At 39.8% G+C, this 14,678-nt stretch overlaps 1 protein-coding gene and 1 pseudogene across 1 annotated transcript in view; one reads left to right on the forward strand and one right to left on the reverse strand.

Annotated features, from left to right (window-relative positions):
• The window catches only part of znf804a (zinc finger protein 804A), a 282,667-nt gene that overhangs the window by 211,722 nt on the left and 56,267 nt on the right, over positions 1-14,678 (reverse strand). The gene's annotated exons all lie outside the window — the stretch shown is intronic.
• On the forward strand, positions 31-1,701 carry LOC134347756 (optineurin-like; annotated as a pseudogene).

The following is a 14,678-nucleotide window of genomic DNA, read 5'->3' on the forward strand; positions in this document are numbered from 1 at the left end:
CTGAAAATCTCATTATATATGATGTAACAAAAATTAACGACCTTGACTGAAGAGAATGAAGCCTTGAAGAAATCTCAAGCGCAAAATGCAGACAGTTCACAGGGAATATCCAAAGATGATTTGTTCAATAAAAGTATGAGTTCTAATCTGGTGGAACAGGATGTTCAACATCTGAAAGCACAGATTCACAGACTGCAGACAGAGAAAGCTGAATTGGTGGCCATGAATTCAGAACTCCTTGTGAAGTTGGGTACTGCATCATCAGAAGATTCATTTGTTGAAATTCGAATGGTGGAAGCTATGGATGATGCCGAGTTAAAATCAAAGGAATTGGAGTGCAAAGATTCAGACAGTCCTCTAAAAATGTCAAAATCTCATGACAGTAGCGAAAAATGTTTGTCAGAGGAGCTAATGGTCAGACAACTACTTCATATGCTAAGGGACAAGACTGTGAAGTTGGAAAACCTCGAACATGAATTTCAGTCGTGCAAGGAAAGGATTTCAGAACTCTCCAAAGATGTTGAAAGAGTTAACTGTACAACACAGACTGAGGAAAATGCAGAAGCACAATCTTCATCTGATGCTGACCAGGGATCTGCATCGAAAAGCGTGCTTCTTGACATTAAAGAACAGAGTTCTGAAATTGCTGCTCCAGCAAAGGAATCAAACGCTGCAAACCAAAATCCAAATGAGGTTGAAGTATTGAAGTCACAAGTGATGTCACTAGTAAAAGACTCGCAGAAAGTCCAGCACAAATTGGAGGAAGCTGAGACATGAGGAAGCCTTTTCAAGCAAGATGTCTAGAACTGGAACAAAAGCTGGCTAGCAATCAGGTAGTTGTGGAGGATGTGAAGCAACTTAATTATTCCAATGAAAAGTTGAAACTGCAAGTGGGAGCTTGCAGTCTGAAGAAAAAAAATTCGCAGTCAAAGTTATTCGATGAAAAAGTGGTACTGGCAGAGGAAGAGAGAAAACTTACATAAATGCAAGCTGCCTATGATACTTTGTTTAAAGACTATGTCAATTTGTTGAAGACTAATGAAGAAATGAAAATTAGAGAGAGTAAACAGAAGGAAACACTGTCTGGACTTACTGCTGAGCTGACTGTTGCTAAAAGGACAATGGAAGAGAACCAGAAAACAGTTAATCAGCTGCAGCAGACTGTTGCCCAGCAAGCTGATGAGTTAAGTGTGCAGAAGGTGCAGAATGCGGCTCTGGTTGACATCTCTGCTCAGTTAGAAGTGACTGAGAAAGCCTTGGTGGAAAAGCAACAAAAGATTGATATTAATGAAGCAGACCATCATCAAACAGGAAGAAGAAATGGAAACCGTGGCTGTATTCAAAGCACAGGCTGAAGCTTACAGTGCAGATTTCCATGCCAAGCGAGCAGCTCGAGAGAAAATTCATGCAGAAAAGGAGGCCATGTCTGAAAAGCTGGACCGGCTGCTGAAAGAAAACACACAACTGAAGGAAGAACTGGACACATTTGGCAGGCAGTCTTTAGCAAAACTTCAGCGCCAGCATGGAAGCTGTGGGCCAATATCTGAGGATGATGATGCATTACAGCAGGGAGTGCGAAAACCCAGAAACCCCAGCTGGGAGCACCAAGGCACTCTGCCAGAACACGCTTGCCCGAAGTGTGGGATCGTCCTCCCTGACATCGATACCTTACAGATCCATGTCATGGACTGCATCATCTAAGCATGTTCTCTTTTAAATCTTTCAAATCCCTTACTGCACCTCTTCCTACAGATGCTGCCTGGCCAGCTGCGTTCACCAGCAACTTTGATGTGTGTTGCTTGAATTTCCAGCATCTGCAGAATTCCTGTTGTTTCTCTTTTAAGAGACTGTTTTCACTATGCATACACAACTTTTCATTATTTGGCTGGTGGGGTGTGAGAAGAGAAGGTCGAGGATTAATTAATATTTTTATTCAATATATTTTCAGATTAGTAAATGTGAAAATTCTTGTACAATGCTATTTTAATATATGGTGTACATTTATTTTAGGCTCTGTAAGGAAATGTACCAATGGAATGGAGTATTGTTTACAACTGGAAATTGCACATTAACAAATCTGCCAGAAAGTGCTTTTATAATAGGGGAACTGAGGGTATTGGGGAAAAGGCAGGTAGGTGGAGATGAGTCCATGGCCAGATCAGCCATGATCTTATTGAATGGCAGAGCAGGCTCGACGGGCCGGATGGCCTACTCCTGTTCCTATTTCTTATGTTTACTTATGTAAGCTGTAAATATCTTGATCACATTTAGCAATCAAATCTCTACTATCATTCACTTGATTACAAATGTGGTATTTTATTTAATTTTTATATTCAATATTTCTTTTTTAGCTACTTCCATACAGCAAGAAATAAAAAAAATACAGTATCTATTGTAATCTCAGTTTACAATGCAGACTTGTTAGGCTTATTACTGCATATTAAAACTACTACTACATACCTATTGTTGACAACTAATACAAGGCATTTCTAATGGAGGGCCCATGTATTATATTCCTGTTTATAAGCCATTGTGTCGATTAAAACAAACCAACAGTTCAGTGTTATCTATGTGGTCAAACTAAGCAACATTTTGAATTGTAAACACTGCCTAAATAATTCACGTCCTGTCTGTTTTTCAGCAATATAGGTGGTCCTAGGACTGATAACAGTCAGTTGCTAGCCTGGAGACAGTATCTAATGCTATTCAATTAATAAGTAAATTTATATATTGCTGCTGTCAATCAAAAGGTAATATGCCCACTTTGGAGTTTTTAAATAAAGCTATCTATCTAACGATCGGTCTACAAATCCTGAATTCAAGTTACATTTATCACATTTCAGATGTTAAAATGCTCAGGGAAAGGAAAAGTCAATTTTAGTACCCAGAGCTTGAAAGTTATATGCATTTATAATAGCCCCTGATTGATCTCAGTTGTCCATTAATGGATTCAGTTACTAAGAGTTTCTCTTAAAAACAACAGCTTTAAAGAAAAAGTACAGCCAAATCTCTTTAGACCATAAAAATGCTCTAGCTAATGGAAAAATGTGAAAGACTCACCCTGAAAAGTATATATTCAAAAGGAAGGCTGACTATCCAAGGTAGTTAGTGAAGTAGAAAAGGGAGCAGAAATCTAGAGTTCTCTCCCTGCCAAATCATGATAATTGGTCTCACAATACTAAGGTGATTGTTGTATGAAGATAATAAAGGGTGTAGAGCAACGGTGGGTAGAAGGAGTGCAGATGAGGACCAGCCATGAGACAATTTAACAACCGAGACTCAAGGGGTTTAATAGCCTGCTGCAAATCCTGGTGTTCCTCTGTAGAAAAGTTATTAAGACTGGGAGGTCTATCTTTATGTCCCAGAGAACTGAGAGAGGTTAACTTCCTAAAGTGTGTTCACTGGAGCATGGGATAAAATTAATGGTGCTGAATTCTCATCTCCAGTGCTCATCCCTGAAGTAAGGACAAGTTTAGAAAATTACAATGAAATTTTGACAGGTTCTAGGAATTTCAGGCTTTCACTTTGAGTGAAGTCTGAAGAGGTATAGACAGAAAGGCCTGCAGATGCAGGAATCTGGAACAAAAATTGTAGCAGAGTGTTGGAAGAACTCAGTGCATCAAGCAGTGTCAGTGAAGGCCAAGGGTGTATGTCAACACAAGACTGAGGAGATTCAATTGGACCCGAAATTGTTAGTTTTCCACCTTCTTCCTACAGTTGAAAGACAACCTTGGCTTCTTTTCCTTTACAAACTATTGCCATTAACTTCTCTTCCAGTTTGTCACTTCCCTTCCAATGCAAATACAAAAGTCTGATCAGAACTAAGTTTGCTTCCCATCCCCGTCTTTCATATCATACTGTCTCCATACCGTCTCTTTATCCATAATACCCATGTCTCATTCCTTGACTTAATTCCTAATTAACTACTAAGCTCACAACTTCCTTTGTTGGTTGTATCAATGATGTTAATAGAGTCACAGATATGGAACCTTGGCCCCACCATATCCATGCCAACTATGCCATTCTCATTGATCTCATTTGCCCATATGAGAACTGTATCCTTCAGTGCCTTGCCTATTTAAATGGCTATTTTCCCTCTAAACACAGTGATCATATGCAATTCCACCCCCTCTAGCAGTATGTTCCAGCTACCAACCAGCTTCTATGTTAAAAAAAAATTACCCCCAAGATTCCTTTCAATCCCCTTAAACCAGGCCTAATAGTTCTCTCTCTGTATAAGTACCCTTCCCCTCAATTTCAAGGCTGCACTCTTCAACAGTTTCTTTAAAGAAAATAAGCATCTGCCACTTCCCGAGTTGACAGCTAGTGTTTTACCTCCAGCCTTCCTTTCCTCTCTAATGTCCTAAAACGTACTGAATCTCCCAAATCTGTGCCCTTCATTGCTGGAACTATTTATTTTTACAATGTCTACAACTGAATTGCCAACCTTCCTATACTAGAAGGATAGTCATAGGGCACTACAACACAGAAACAGGCCCTTCAGCCCATCTCATCCATGTTTATCTGTTTCTTGAATACTGAAGATAGTTTTAATTAAAGTCATCAATGACAATCCATGTGATCCCAACACACTTAAATGACCCCTCATCAGAATTCACTGCCAGCACTGCCACATATCACCTGGTCGTGAGATAGACAGCCAGTCTCTTTAGCACGCTGGAACACCATGGGCTGCCTTTGGCAGAAGGACTTAGACTTATTCAAGGGCCCGTAACTGAACATCTAGGTAAACAACACAGTCCACCCAGTCTAAAGTCTGTAATAGGGAAAATATGAAATAATTTGTGACAAACTGAATTCACATTTAACAAACCAAAGGGCTGACACCTGAAAATTAGTACAGAGATACTAAATACAAATTGTGTTTATGTAATTTGATCATTTTTTTTTAAGTGAGGTAATGAAGGGAAATGATGAGGATACTGTGGTTGGTGTTGTGGACATTGTCTTCCTAATAATATTTGTAGTACCACATTATGTGGTTAATACAGATTTAAAGTCTATCACAAGTAAAGGAGCCTTGGCAGTATTGATCAAAATTAGGTAAGGGACAGAAACAGAATTGCCGTGAACAAAAACACAAAGTCTGCAGATGCTGGAAATCCAAAGCAACACACACAAAATGCTGGAAGAACTCAGAAGGTCAGGCAGCATCCATGGAAATGAATTAACCATCTATGTTTCAGGCTGAGACGCTTCTTCAGGACTGGAAAGGAAGGGGAAAGATGAAGGTGTAAAAAGGTGAGGAGAGGGGAAGTAGTGTAGTTAGAAGGTGGTAGGTGAAGCCAGGTGGATTGGAATGATGAAGGACTGGAGAGGAAGGAATCTAATAGGAGAGGAGAGTGGACCAAAGGAGAAAGTGAACCATTGTTCTTTAGACTGGAGGTCATGGTGTTGATTTGGAGGTGATAAATATTAATACTCTAAATCTTGAGATTCGTGCCATGATTTCAAGGTTCATGGATGAAGTAAAATGTATTAATATGTCAGAGAGAAATGTTTTTGGAGGACACTGACAGTCTCTTGAAATAGAAAAGCATGTGGATGATCAAAAATGTGAAGTGATACATTCAGATAGGTGGATTAAGTAGTAACCAAAGGTTCACGTGCACAGATATTAAAGAGATGACACAGACTAAGAAAGCTTTTAATGAAAGCAGGTGGAATTCGTGCGATTTTTTAAATTAAAGTAAGGAAGTTATGTCAAATATCTAGGAAATGCAGGTTAGGCATCTTTCCTAATACTGACAAAAGATCTCTGACCTGAAATATTAACTATTTCTTTTTCCAAAGACCCTTCATGACCTCCTGGGTGTTTCCAGTATTTTCTGTTTTTATTACAGGTTAGCCGTCAACTGGGCAATGTATTAAATTCAGCACTTACACTACAGGAAAGGCATTATGGCCTCTGTGGAAGGGATCTTGTAGATCAAAACCAGAGTTAAGGGTCTTCAGTTCTGTGACAGAAAAGAGAAACTGATGATAATCCCACAGGCAGATTAAGGGGAGATTTAATGGAGATGCATGGAGTGATGATTGGTTTTGATTGTGTAACTGAAGATAAACAGCTTCTGCAACAGAAGAAATGGTAACTGGAGAGAGTAGAATTTTAGTGGGATATGTAACAGGAGTAGATATTACACATCTTGACTTGTGAGCGGGTATATTGCTTAAAAAGGTGCTAGAAGTAGATTCAAGTCACCTCTCAAAATGGAATTGGATAAAGGGAAAGTAGCATGCAAGGTTAGGAGGAAAGTATAATTGATCAGGATTGACATAGACAGCAGATAAATGGATTCCATGAGTCAATTATTTCAATACAGCTTCACTCTGCAAAATAACTAAAATACACTCTTTCCATTCCAGATTCTGGAAGTTAAACAGGGAATTATGATTTTGAGGTCTTAACAAATTTCTCAGAAAACCGAAACAATAATGAACTTCACGGAACAAGAGGGACCAGGATTGGATCTGTCGAAAAATCATTCAATCTGTGTTGATTATCAAAACCACTGTATTTAAATTGATTTAAAGATAAAGCAATGCATGTAGGGAGTTTTAAATATTATTTACAGAATCAGATTTAATATCACCAGCATATGTTGTGAAATTTGTTAAATTTGCAGCAGCAGTACAGTGCAATACATAATAAACAAAAAACCTGAATTACAGTAAGTATATATGTATATTAAATAGTTATAGTAAGATAAGTAGTGCAAAAAACAGAAATTTTTAGAAAAGTGAGGTAGTTCATGGGTTCAATATCCATTGAGAAATCAGGTGAAAGTAGGGGAAGAAGCTGTTCCTGAATCGCTGAGTGTGTACCTTCTGGCTTCTGTATCTCCTAACAATGAGAAAAGGGCACGTTCTGGGTAGTAGGATTGTTGAAGATGGAAGGCACTTTTCTGAGACACTGCTCCTTGAAGATGTCTTTGGATACTACGGAAGCTAATACCCATGACGGTGCTGACTAATTTCACAACTTTCTGCAGCTTGTTACAACCCTGTGCAGTAGCACCCACCCCACCCCCCCCCTCCCCGACTCCTCCATAGAAAATGGAGATGCAGCCTATCTGTAAAAGTTTGAATGTTTTAGGTGACAAACCAAATCTCCTCAAACTCCTGGTGAAATATGGCCACTGTCTTGCCTTCTTTATAGTAAATGTATATCAATTTACATAGTCATTATACAGATACAATAAAACTACTATGCAATTAATTGACTTGCCTTGTTCAATTACATTTAAAAAATTGTGACCAATGCCTCAGTCAATTACAGGGAATACCTAAGGCAACATGTGTGAAAGGTTTCTATTTCTCTGGTTAAATCTAATAAACATTATAGTGAAGGTAAAAGTTGATGATATTGTAGATACTTATTTAGTAAGGCAGCATCTGTAGAGAAAGAAACAGCTAAGATTTCAAGGATGTGCTGTTTCCTGCAGTCAATTCACACTGACAGCAGAAAATACATTTTAAAAATTATGCTGTTCATTGCCACAATAGTTGAAAGTGCTAGAAATATTCAGCAGGTCAGTCAGCACCTATGCAGAGAGAAAATGCACTAATATTTCAGGTCAATGATGCTTTGTCACAATTAGAAGACTTTAAGCATGCATGGTGAAACTAAATGAAATATGTTGAGTAGTATATTTTATTCAATAAAAGAAGACTGAGGAGAGATTTAACTAAGGTAGACAAAATGAGAGAGCTGGACAGGATGAAAAAGAAGATTCGATTTCCCTTGACAGGTCCTTAAATAAAGGACATCCATTGAAACTAACTAAAAGAAGTGATAGCTGAGAGTGGGGTAGGAGGGTGATTTTTGAGAATGTGTTTTCATGGGACCCTTTGCTGGAACTCTCATCACATTTCAAATGCATCCAGGTGAGGACCGAAGGGCTGTGGATGGAGAATCGGGAAGTAAGAGAAACCTAGATAGTTCTATTTTTGTCCTGCATAGACATAATGGGGTGAATATTATCCCAAATACAGAAGATACCCTTCTATGTACATATGAATTCCTGCTACTGGCTCTCAATCAGTGAAGCATTTTTTTCTTACAGTGGGCAGTAACTTTTAAATGAACTTTAAAAAAATTGAGTAAAAGATGCTTTGTGAAAACGTATTGCTGAAGAAAAATTCTAGCCAAGCAAAGTTTTCATTAAATTATTCTATTACTTGCATTTTAAGACTTCAGGCAAGTATATATTGGAAAGCTAATCCACCCAGTTCCAAAATAAATCTATGATATAAATCCATCTGTAGTTCTGTAAAATATATTCCGTGAATATGCACCTTTGTAACAGATTTTTCCAATAAAAATGAAATTGTGGCCTTGTAATATTTCTGCTTAACAAGCACTCCTAGAAAATTTGTACAATTAATGTTTACTACATTTTGTAAAATGTACCCTGTCTATTCTTACATACTGTATACCTTAACTTTTTTGAGAGGAAGACTATAGAGAACAGGAAATCTTCTATTTTACAGCAATTTGAATTAAAGAATAATATTAAATAATAATGTTAAGTAATAAGATTAGATAATAACATTAGATACCAGAGACTGAGGACAATGTGTAGGGTATGGAGGTGCCGCATTCAGTTTTGAAACAAATCTTTTATAAGCCATGATTACCACTCTGTCGAATGTTGAAAAAGACTTCCAGTTAAGTGTCCAACTCTGCTCTTTAGCAAAGCCCTGGAAGTGCTGAGGAGCCGCTGGTTTCATGGGAGAGCTGTCAGTTCTGCTTCTTCCTGAACAATAAAATACCTGGTGCCCAGTATGCATGCTATCACTGTAGCTATTACAACACTCAGCCTGGTGCAGACTGCTGCTCACCTGCAACAGAAAATTTCAGGCCCAGGGGTCCATGACCTTTGCCGAAGCAGAGAAATCTATTGTCTGTTAAGCCCTGAACATTTCCTCTCTGATATATCATTACACTCTAAACTGGGGAGATGTGCTAATGTTATTTCACTTAATGCAGTAACACCCTATTTTCAGTTCTATATTTTTATTTTATCGATTTTTTTTATATTTAACAAAGAGACTCAACTGGTTCTCAGTTTATTTACAAACACCAGAAAATCTGCCGATGCTGAAAATCAAAGAAATACACACAAAATGCTGGAGGAACTCAGCAGGCCAGGCAGCGTCTATGGAAAAGAGTAAACAGTCAATGTTTCGGGCCGAGACCTAATGAAGTCCTGATGAAGGGCCAGAAATAAACTAAGATACACACACAAAATGCTGGAGGAACTCAGCAGGCCAGGCAGCATCTATGGAAAAGAGTAAAGAGTTGACATTTCAGTACAAAACCTAATGAAGTCCTGATGAAGGGTTTCGGCCCGAAGCATCAACTGTTTACTCTTTTCCGTAGATGCTGCCTAGCCTGTTGAGTTCCTCCAGCATTCTGTGTGCGTAGCTTAGTTTTATTTCTGGCCCTTCTAGATGATCCAGCCACACTGCAAATCATTCAGGGTCAAACAATGGATCAAATCAACACTCTGCACCCCATCACATCATTGACACTTACTCCAAGATCAGATCAGAAATTGGGATTGGAAGAGTGTTCGGTTCAATCTGCGACTCCTCAGGAAACGAATCAGGGCACGCAGCAACTCTAATACAATATTCAGATGTGATGAGCTAGATGTAACATTTTAACCATACAGGTGCCAATGGCCATCTCCAGCAAGACAGTGCCCTCTCTTAACTTTCAGTATTGGGACTACAACAGAGCGACCCACCTTCAAAACCCACTATCACAAGTTCCAAAGACTTAACAGGTGAGCTGCATACCCATTGTGACTACAGACCTAGATCAGAGACAGAGAATCTCCTCCTGACACTCCAAAGCTTTTAATCACCTAAATTCATGCCAGGATTGTGATGGAATACTCTTCACTTGCCTGGATGAGTACAGATCCAACAATACTCATGAAGCTTATCCAGCATAAAGCAATTTGATTAACTGAATCCTTAACAAGTATTCCCTTCACCACTGATGCACAAGGGATGCAAAGCTTATCACCTACTAAAGTGATTTATCAAAGCTTCATTGGCAGCAAACTCCAAATCCCCAATCTCTAACACCTGGAAGGACACAAGTCTCCAGGCATATGACAGCAGGTCCTCTCTGAGTTACAAACCATCACTTGGAAATATATTGCCATTCTTCGGCCTAAATCCAGCTGTTCCCTCCCTGACAGCATTGCTGAAGTCTCTTTACAAGAGTGACCACAGCCGTTCAAGTAAGATGGCCAGCAACGCCCATTCAAGGGCAATTAGAGATGGACAATGAAAGCTAGCTTTACTGGTGAAATCCTTCAAGTGAATAAAACATTCTGCTCCCAGCCATTCCTCCCCATTTGTCTTAAAACCATGCATTGCAATGAATAAGTTAAATCAATAGTGTATTTTTCAAAACCATGCAACTTTGAAAAGCTCGTTCATACAAATCCAATATTTAAACAGATAAATATTGTAGAAGCTCATGAACCCTGAGGCATTTGACTTTTCCTGGGTATGGGCAATTCCTTTACTATAAACCACAGAGTTAGTTTCATGTTCAATAATAAGACCCAAGTCATCCCTGCCCAGGGTCAGTCTGTTTCTCAAGAGAGGTTATAATAATAATATTGGACAGAAGATGAGCTAAACTGTCATCCACATCACAGAATGAACTTTGCTAACAAGTGTTTAATTTAATTATTAATTTCCCTTAATCCACAATATTTACATTTCCCTTGTGAAAGAAAAAGTTGACCTTTCCTCATAAATGATCTTAACTTTAGCATTAATTACCTCTCTTGTGTGTTCATTAGTTCACTGTCTGCCTAGTAAACCTTGATGGGAAGAAGAATTTAACTCATCTGGGAGTTATGCTACACAGATCACGTTGCCTTGTTTTGTGTAGTAAGGCTAAATTAAAGAATAATTTACTACATTTCAAAACTGAATGTAAAATATTGACACTGTCATTTCAGTATTGCAGTAATTTATAAAATGTTCCAATCTTTTCCAAGCTTATTAGGCTAACAAATGACAATTGACAACATACATACGTTTCCCTTTGAGGCCAAGTGGGAATGCCAGATCTGTAAATGTGCACCTCCATTATGAAAACATATTTGCAGCAAATGAAAAATAATGACAGTTCAATGCCGAACTCATTTGCATTATGCTGCCCACTGGAATTGTGGCATTTCCAAATGAGTGTGGAAATGTGAGAAATGCAATATGGTCGTTTGGATAACAGGGCTAGTTTATAAATGTTGTTTTAGGAGATATTCGACTAAGTGGGAAGCCAGTTCTTTTGCTTCCAACTTTTAACATGGTCAGTTTCCATTCTATGGAATGTGTCGTGCATAAACACAAGGAAGTCTGCAGATGCTAGAAGTCCAAAGCAACACACGCAAAATGCTGGAAGAACTCAGCAGGTCAGGCAGCATCTACAGGAATAGTCGATGTTTAAGGCCGAGACCCTTCTTCAGGGTTGACCCTTTACTCATTTCTATAGATGCTGCCTGACCTGCTGAATTCCTCCAGCATTTTGATTGTGCTGCCCACTTGCTTTTCTCTTCGGCCTGGCTAGTCACCAGACCTCGAGGATGTGCTTTGAATTAATAGGCATCAGGCCAAGACTGTTGGGTCCCAGAATGACAGAGATCTTCCACTGACTACAAACCTCTAGCTACCTGCTATTGTGCCACACCACTTGTTCCAGTGGTGTCTCCCACTGAGAACCAGGCTCCTAGCCAGTTGGTGAAACCAAACTCAGCATAAGTGTCTGTCAGCTGTACTCTCAAGTAATTTTGACAGTAAATGGGACAATGCTCTCCCTTCCCTCATTGGACAGGTCAATATGTATACAACACATTGTCTGTAAACATCTTCAGCTCGCACTGACTTCAAGTCACATTGAGGGCACATTACAATAGTTGTTTTTTTTTAATTTTTAATGCAGGAGAAACTAAAGATAAATCCACAGAGTAAAACCAATTTTTAAAAAAATCACTGAAACACACTTAAGTGAGCATTATAAAACCTTAACTAGTTACCCATCTGGTTGGGTAGAGTTGCTCTCTGATCTTGGCAATCTGTATGCAAACATTTCATCACCATACAAGAAGACGCCATCAGTGCACTGTTCACTTGGGTAGTTACCCATTTTCTGCGAGCTCAGTTTGAGTGCTGGGAAGTTTGTGGAAGTCTGCATGGTCAAGTGGTATTCCACAAGGAATGTACTGGTGAAAGCAGAAAGTGTATCCAGCGGGCGAGGGGAAGAGGAAACCACTGCCAATTTAGGCTGTTGTTGGCGGTGCTCACCAGGATTTTCATGAGGATACTTGGGCAAGTCACGGCAATAGTGCTGAAGCAAGCATTCATGATCAGTCCCGTTTACCTCATCACTGAGAATAAAGTGAAAGTGCTGTGCAGTTTAACAAGCAGCCTCACTCAGACTACAACTCCTGTGTGCCTCCCTTGGCACTCAGGAGATACCCACTAGAACAAGAGTGCGATTAGAACTAATGCCAAAATGGATCACTGCAGCGACATGTACAAAGAAGTGGGTTATTGACATTGTGACATTCCAGTAACCTGGTGCTCCACAAGCACCGAATTGCCCCATGGCACAGTGCAGAGGGGCTAGCTGTGACTGATGGTGTGGGGCAGACCAGGGTGGGAGAATCAGCCACTCTGCAGTGAGCTCAGTGCTACACCCTGTCCGTGAGTCATTCCTGGGGACTGGCAGCACTTCCTTCTTGCGGTGAAAGATTGCCTGGACCCTACAATCTCACATGTCACTTGTTGGATATGATGGCAGCTGCTATTTCCATCTCTGTCTGGCTGTACAGCTCTCTCCAGGCCAGAGATTACTATGGCAACGTTCAGTGATAGTCTCTGGCTTTTCAGCATGTTATTATAGAGAATTACTGCAGGCAAACCACGAGAGGGAGGAGAAAACAGCATCCATTACATCCAACAGAAGGTAATGAGGGAGACCATGGGATCTGCGTGTTCTTATCAATGATGAGAAACTGCTGCTACTCCCTTATAATGGCCTGTTCCCAGAGCCACAGCCAGGCTGGGGTCGAGCCCCATATCCCTACAATGAGCAGTTGCATTGCTTACTAAATCCCATTCAACACCAGCCCCCGGAGGCTGCCTCTCCAGATTGGATTGGTGGGGCGGTTTATTACTGCAGGACCACCAGGTTCCCAGTAGCCTGTGTATAACTCGGACTGGAGAGCCCAGAGCAGTTTAACAGTGGTCTGTGAGACCATGCCAAGTGCCATATGACTGTGTCGCAGTTCTGGCTGCCTCAGTGTCTGGAAGGAAATTAATTTTCTTATTTTTCACTAGTATTTGCATATTCACAGTTCTTTTTTTTTAATTGGAATAAAACTCCCCCAAACGATGTCAACAGTAGAATAGCATGCAACGTTTATCTGCCGCGAAACAGTCTGGAAAAAATAATGTTCTTATTTATGCAAAGTTCTACTGACTCTGCTTCCTTGAAACTATGCCATTTAAAGGATCAGCTGCATTTTTTTCCTTCATAAATGAATGTTGGAAATCAGAAATCTCTGTAACCTCACAGATGCAAATTGATTTTTTTTTTATACATGGGGGTCAGTGTCTGACACTCATGGCTTTCTAGATCAATCAAGGCTGTTGCTGATCTCCAACACTTTTCACACTATGGAGGTCACCCAAGCTATGTACTCAAATAGGGACATCTTGCAGGCAATACTCTTCATCACCTTGTCCAAGTATCTTTCTTTATCTTTGTCCTATCACTACAGAGGCTATTCATAAGACCATAAGACACAGGAGCAGAATTAGGCCATTCAGCTTATTGAGTCTGCTCCGCCATTCCATCATGGCTGAGTTATTGCCCCTCTCAGCCCCACTCTCCTGTCTTCTCTCTGTGAGCTTTGCCACACTTTCTAATCATTCAGCAGCAACTCTCGCCTGTACAGAGTATCACCTGTTGAGAAGTGATTAGACCCATGTAAAAACCATGCAAACTTGGGAATGTTGTAATGAAACCAGCAATGCCAGATTCAGTGCAGTGTTACCCGTGGAAGTCCAATAGCTCTGCTCTGGGAGCTTCATAATTGAAGCTCTTGCCTGCTATTCTATTTCTCTCTCAGAATCAGAATCAGGTTTATTAACACTGGCATGTGATGTGAAATTTGTTAACTTAGCAGCAGCAGTTCAATGCAATACATAATCTAGCAGATAGAGAAAAAAATAATAATAAATAAAACAAAACATAATAATAAATAAGTAAATCAATTACGTATATTGAATAGATTTTTAAATGTGCAAAAACAGAAATACTGTATTTTTTTTAAAAAGTGAGGTAGTATCCAAAGCTTCAATGTCCATTCAGGAATCGGATGGCAGAGGGGAAGAAGCTGTTCCTGAATCGCTGATTGTGTGCCTTCAGGCTTCTGTATCTCCTTCCTGATGATAACAGTGAGAAAAGGGCATGCCCTGGGTGCTGGAGGTCCTTAGTACTGGATGCTGCCTTTCTGAGACACCACTCCCTGAAGATGTCCTGGGTACTTTGTAGGCTAGTGTCCAGGATGGAGCGGACTGGATTTACAACTTTCTGCAGCTTCTTTCGGTCCTGTGCA

The sequence above is a fragment of the Mobula hypostoma genome, chromosome 6 (genome assembly GCF_963921235.1).
Source record: "Mobula hypostoma chromosome 6, sMobHyp1.1, whole genome shotgun sequence".
NCBI lineage: Eukaryota > Metazoa > Chordata > Chondrichthyes > Myliobatiformes > Myliobatidae > Mobula > Mobula hypostoma.